At 40.7% G+C, this 5178-nt stretch overlaps 1 long non-coding RNA gene across 1 annotated transcript in view; it reads left to right on the top strand.

Annotated features, from left to right (window-relative positions):
- Window positions 1-2032: 2032 nt before the first annotated feature.
- LOC118019112 overlaps window positions 2033-5178 on the top strand; it is an 8065-nt gene continuing 4919 nt past the window's right edge. Inside the window, exons 1-3 of the long non-coding RNA XR_004681574.1 lie at window positions 2033-2128; window positions 2979-3142; window positions 3714-3810. This is a non-coding gene — a long non-coding RNA (uncharacterized LOC118019112). The remainder of the gene's footprint in view (window positions 2129-2978; window positions 3143-3713; window positions 3811-5178) is intronic.

Genomic DNA, 5178 nt, shown 5'->3' with positions numbered 1-5178 from the left:
TTTCACCTCTTTGAGTTATTTCCTCACAGAGAAAAGAGGTATGGTACTCATAGGAAAAGAAAAATAAAATATCCAAATGAAATTATTTTTCTTTTGCTGACTGCAAGCAGAATTAGCTTATTTGTGCTTTGGCAAACCGCTACTCCTATGGTTCTGTCTTTGGTTTCAACCCCAAAATGGTTTACTTTATCTCTCAAACTTATATTCAAATGATTACATTTGATTTATTTTGCATGTCAGTCTAACCACTAAGCATATGTCATCACATCACTTAATTTATAACAGAACATAAATCTGCTGTGTCGGCTCTGCTAGCTAAAATAGAATCTAGTGCGTTACAGTCATCCACAAAAGAATTTACAGTAACGGTGGTAAGAATAGTCAAGAAACTCAGGAGAGGATTTTAAAAAATTAAAAATTAAAAAATTCAAGGCAGGGTTCTATAAAAAAAGAAAATTTCTACCACTATTTAAAATTTTTCTTCTATCTTTTTTTCTTGCATCCTGGTGTCCTAAGAGAAGGCTTTACAGAGGCACCCGCCCCTCCCACACACACATACCATTCATTTTGGGAGGTGTGGGGTGATTGAACAGGCACAGAAGGAAAGGACATAAGGTTGTTTGTTTTTTCATTAAATTTCAAGCCTCAGATTGAAAAAAATTTGTAAAATCAATTTTAGGTGTAAGTTTTGTATCCTTTTTTGGGGTGGTGGGGAAGGGGTTACCAAGATTCTAATGAAAGTTATGGACTATCTTTCCAGAAAATGCATAGATAAATCCCCCAATTTCCAAAACTTTCCATGCACCCCAGTTTAAAAATCCTTGGCCTAGTCATTGGGGAAAAATATTTAAAATATTATATCTAAGATTTCCAGGTACTTTATGTAGGTAATAGTGGTAAGCCAGATCCTTAGTTTTCCAAACTATTTAATACATAATTTGTGTATGGTGTAGATTAACTCCCATTTATAGCCCAGTAAATTTATGAAAAGTCAACCCAAACAAATCTGAGTTTTAGACCATTGTACCCCCCTCTGAAACAGCAGAGGAAAAAGTAAGGAAATCCTTCCATTGTGTAACTGACTCGTTTCCTTTCATAACTGGAATATGCCTTTTAACACACACTGCCTTAAATCTATACATTCAGCACCCTTTGTAAGCCAGGACTCACATGGTAGCCCTCAGATACTTTAATTATGTGGACATTCACCTCTAAAACGTTGTTAGACAATAGAAGAAACAATAAACCCATAAAAACCCTGACACTAAATCAGAACTGTCTCTATTAATATCGAGTTAGAAGTGTCAGATCAGGGGCGCCTGGGTGGCTCAGTCAGTTAAGTGTTTGACTTTGGCTCAGGTCATGATCTTGGGGTCCTGGGATCAAGCCCTGGGTTGGGCTCTGCGCTCAGTGGGGAGTCTGCTTGTCTCTCTCTCTCTCTCTCTCCCTCTTCCTCTGCCCCTCCCCCACTCATGTGCACTCTCTCTCTCTCTCTCTCAAATAAATAAAATTAAAAAAAAAAAAAGGAAAAAAGAAGCTCCAGATCACTTTAGCCAAAGCTGGTATGAAGAATGGGCTGGCGGCTCACCAAAGACACGTTACTTACCCCATTGTTTTTAGGATAGAAATAAAAACCTATCCTGGCTCTTTATGGATCCCTCCAGGAGTTCTCACTCATTGACAGAGAAAGGCAGTCTTCTAAGAAAAGTGTTTTAAAAAAAATTTTGTCACAGATGGGAGGTTGTAGTAATAATTTGAAACATGGAGGACATAAAAAGAAAACCAGAGAGAAAGAGAAAAGAGATTCCACATAAGGGGTCTGGAGTGGCTTTATTAAGCCCATGATTTTAAAACACGTTGAGAGGCAGACAAGTCACTTCTCTAAACGGCATAACGAATGGAGCTTTTTCCGGCAAAGAAAGGCCTTTGGGAGGTGATGAGGTCATGAGGGTGGAGCCCTCATGAATGGGGTTAGTGCTCTTATAAAAGAAACCCCAGAGAGCCTTCCTGCCCCTTCCTCCATGAGAGGTGAATGCAAAGGTACAGCTGTCTATGAACCAGGAAGTAGTTCATCCCAGACGCTGAATCAGCCAGTGCCTTGATGTCAGACTCTCCAGACTCCAGAAGTGTGAGAAATAAATTTCTGTTGTTGATAAGCCACCCATTCGATGGTATTTCTGTCACAGTAACTTGGACAGACTAAGAAAGAAGACATGGCCAAAATGGAACAGGAACATAGAGTCTAATACCATGTCAGTGGTCCCGGAGATACCACGCTTTGGGGAAGGGAAGACCAAGAGTGGGGAGATGGTGCGGTCAGCATAGAGGCAAAAAGCACAGCATCTAGAGTCAGACAGGTCTGGGTTTGAATCCTGGAGCTGCTAAAGCGGCTGTCTGACTTTAGGCAAGTCACTGGAAATCTCTACACCTCAATATCCTCGCTGAGGAAAGGAGTGGAATAATAGTACCTACAGTTCACTGGATTGTGGAAGGTCAATGTAAGGTAATTAGTGCTAAGGGGCACTGTGAATACTCAGAAAAGCCTTGCTACTATGATCGGTGACTGTGAAGGAGACACTATTGATGGGGTTCAGGGCAGGCCACCCCAAGGTGTGTCACTCTGGCATGTTGAGTATTTTGAATTAAAGTTACTTGGGAAACAGCAAGTGCAAGAGGGGCACTCTGACCCTCCCTGTCCCCCTGAAAGCAAGAAATAAAGTCCCTATGTGAACGGTACCCTCCCAGCACCTGGAGGGTAGAGGCGTCCTTTGTCCTGTTAGTTCTTTATAAATGTATTCTTTGTCCGAAAGGTATAAAAGCTGCCTGCTTTGGTCCCTACTTTGGGTGTCATAATTTTGGGGCCCATGTACATACTAAATTAAATTAAATTTATTTTTTTCCTGTTAATCTTTTATTACAGGATGTGTCTCAGCCAAGAATCTAGAAAGGTAGATGGAAATTTATTTTTTCCCCTACAGTGTTGGTGAGGCAGCCAGGAGATTTCACTAGCTGGACAGGGCTTGCCCCAGGGCTGCTGCCGCTGAGATCTTGGGAATTCTGACAAGCACTGACAGAAGCTGGGAATTCTTATCGTGTCAGTCTCCTGGACTTCTGTCTGAGGGGTCTGCTGGAAGTGAGAGTGGTGAGAGTCCTTTTTTAAAATTTAGACTGACAGGAGAAAACACCTGTGGATTTCTTTCTTTGTGTAGAGCGACTCTGGTGAAGATTTGGTAACGAGGACTCTCGTTTTCTATCGATCCTTTCTCCCAGAGATGGTCATTGTTTTCTTTTGTCTCTGTCTTTTGTGTTGTTTGTCATAAAGGGAAAAACCATGGGTCTGATGAGTTTTTCCTTTGTCTTCTTCTATGTCCTGAGAGTTTGGCTTTATGACCACTAAGAATATTCCCTCTGGCCTGCACCATCTGGAAGGTGTACATACTGGTGTGCATCTGGTGGCCATTTGAATAGACTGGAATTCCAAGACACAAAGTCACAGGCAGCCTTCTCTTTGTAGACTGTGCCAGATCTCAGGGGAGTGCTAAGGGGTCCCGGTCCATAAGGGGCCTCTGTCACCTCAACCTTCATTGTCTTGTTAGTTCTGGAAAAGTCCCATTCCAGTAGCACTTGCCCTGTGACCCAGATTAGTTTTTCTGTGAGAGACTTCACTATACAATTCTTACTGCTTGTGACAACGGAGGTCTTTGCTTTCTTAGGCTTATGCCAGGAGTGACCTTTCTGGATCTTGTGTGGATTGCATCTTTTGCACTCTCCTTCAGGGATACCTCTTGCATCCTGGTGAAGCCAAAACAGGTTTGTTGGTTTTAGTGGCTAATGGGATGAATAGATCCTACTTGTCAATGGCCAATCAGTGGACCTTTTGAATTTGAAGAACTTCTGTATTTGAAAAATTTTTTTAGAGAGCATTGACCCTAAACAATTGTTTCATTAGTACCTGTGGAAAGACCAAATTGAAAGGTGGACACTAAGAAGCAGAATGGCTAGCCCTGGGGCCTCCTTTAACTAGATGAAAGAGCAGAAATTAAACTTAGAACAAAATTAAAGTCCACACTCCATGTAAATTGCCCTTCTTAAAATCTGGTCCTCTCTCCTCAGCAAGGAAGTTAACTCCCCAAACTCCTCCACCTTCCCCAGAAAATCCCTTAAACACCAAGCTGCTTATTTTAACTTCCCTTTCCCTACTAGATATACAGAGAGCACTCAACCTAATATCTGGGCCCATGGTCTTCAGGTTACTCGTGTAAATGCTAGAAGCCAGGAAATAAATTCAAAAGTGCCTGGGCTAGACAATAAGGCTCATTTTGCTGGGTTCTATAATCAGGCTCAGCAAGCTTCAGGTCCTCTTTTGCAATATCCTTTGTGGATATATTCGAGGCCCCCACCCAAAGAATTCATGTCCCCTGGACAGCAGAACATTGAAATCCTTTGATTTCTATCTTAGTTGGAAATTTTCTCCCTGATATAAAAAGGAAAATTCAAAACAGTACGGTTGAGTGGGCTAATTAACCTCTAAGTGTTTTAATGAAAAAAGTTATGCAATTCTTTGAAGATAGTTTGCAGGAATGCAAATTTAAAAAAGGGTTCAAAATCAATAATTCTTGGGGCACCTGGCTGGCTCAGTGGAGCATGCCTCTCTCAATCTTGGGGTCGTGAGCTCCACACTGGGTGTAGAGATTATTTAAAAATAAAATGAATAAAAAATTAAATTAAATTAAAAAAAGAATTATTGATTTTTTAAAAAAGATTTCTTTATTTAAGTAATCTCTACATCCAATGTGGAGCTCACACTCACGACCAGAGATAGAAGAGTCACATGCTCGACTAGCTGAACCAGCCAGGCACCCCAAGAATTATTGATTTACAACTTAACTCTTTAGAAAAACAAAAGCCTAACTCTGAAAGCAACTCAAAAATCTATTTAGATCCTTTCCTATTAGCCTTCAGACATCCATAGATACTGCAAAAATCATTTTGGAAATACAATTGTCCTATACTTAAGGAGAAAAAAAACTAGGTAGCAATTACCCTAGACTTCTGGTAATGGAGAAATATATCTAAATTCCTAGAAGAAAACTTGCATTTCTCTGTGCCTTGAAGATGTAAATCTTACCATGTCTTTGAAACACCCTAGGAGGTAACTAAAACTCACTGGAGACGGGG

This window comes from Mirounga leonina, unplaced genomic scaffold (genome assembly GCF_011800145.1).
Source record: "Mirounga leonina isolate KUSES-001 unplaced genomic scaffold, KU_Mleo_1.0 Mir_173, whole genome shotgun sequence".
Taxonomy (NCBI): domain Eukaryota; kingdom Metazoa; phylum Chordata; class Mammalia; order Carnivora; family Phocidae; genus Mirounga; species Mirounga leonina.
The sequence above is the reverse complement of the archived record's forward strand: the minus strand, read 5'-3'. Positions and strand labels throughout refer to the sequence as shown.